This window comes from Triticum dicoccoides, unplaced genomic scaffold, assembly GCF_002162155.2.
Source record: "Triticum dicoccoides isolate Atlit2015 ecotype Zavitan unplaced genomic scaffold, WEW_v2.0 scaffold68653, whole genome shotgun sequence".
Classification (NCBI taxonomy): Eukaryota; Viridiplantae; Streptophyta; class Magnoliopsida; order Poales; family Poaceae; genus Triticum; species Triticum dicoccoides.
In genome coordinates, this window is record NW_021291957.1 from 1 (window position 1) to 808 (window position 808).

The 808-nt window shown below is 52.0% G+C and overlaps 1 non-coding gene and 1 pseudogene across 1 annotated transcript; both read left to right on the top strand.

The window, feature by feature from the left end:
* Positions 1-285: 285 nt before the first annotated feature.
* Positions 286-404, top strand: LOC119347464. The gene has a single exon (XR_005168337.1). It is a non-coding gene; the product is annotated as a 5S ribosomal RNA (ribosomal RNA).
* Positions 405-701: 297 nt separating this feature from the next.
* On the top strand, positions 702-808 carry LOC119347465 (annotated as a pseudogene; the record flags this gene model as incomplete).

Sequence of the window (808 nt, forward strand, 5' to 3'; positions counted from 1 at the left end):
TTTCGCGCCGCTTGCAAAACAAAACACACGTGTAAGTAATATATTTACCGTGTTTTATTATTTTGCACGAGTGCGGTAAGTCATAGCTGGGTGCTCACGATTCACGGGTCCAGCGTCGGCGTTGTGGCGCGGCAAGCGTGCACTGGTGCGGTTGAGAGGGAGGGGTGGAAACCGCGTTAAACTCGTCTCCATAGTTGAGAGGGAGCGGCCAAAGCAATGTACAATCGTCTTTGTAGTGGAGCTGGGAGGGGCAAGGATAAGGGACGAAGACCGGGGTAACATGTCGGATGCGATCATACCAGCACTAAAGCACCGGATCCCATCAGAACTCCGAAGTTAAGCGTGCTTGGGCGAGAGTAGTACTAGGATTGGTGACCTCGTGGGAAGTCCTCGTGTTGCATTCCCTTTTTAATTTTTTTCGCGCCGCTTGCAAAATAAAACGCACGTGTAAGTAATATATTTACCGTGTTTTATTATTTTGCACGAGTGCGGTAAGTCATAGCTGGGTGCTCACGATTCACGGGTCCAGCGTTGGCATTGTGGCGCGGCAAGCGTGCACTGGTGCGGTTGAGAGGGAGGGGTGGAAACCGCGTTAAACTTGTCTCCGTAGTTGAGAGGGAGCGGCCAAAGCAATGTACAATCGTCTTTGTAGTGGAGCTGGGAGGGGCAAGGATAAGGGACGAAGACCGGGGTAACATGTCGGATGCGATCATACCAGCACTAAAGCACCGGATCCCATCAGAACTCCGAAGTTAAGCGTGCTTGGGCGAGAGTAGTACTAGGATGGGTGACCTCCTGGGAAGTCCTC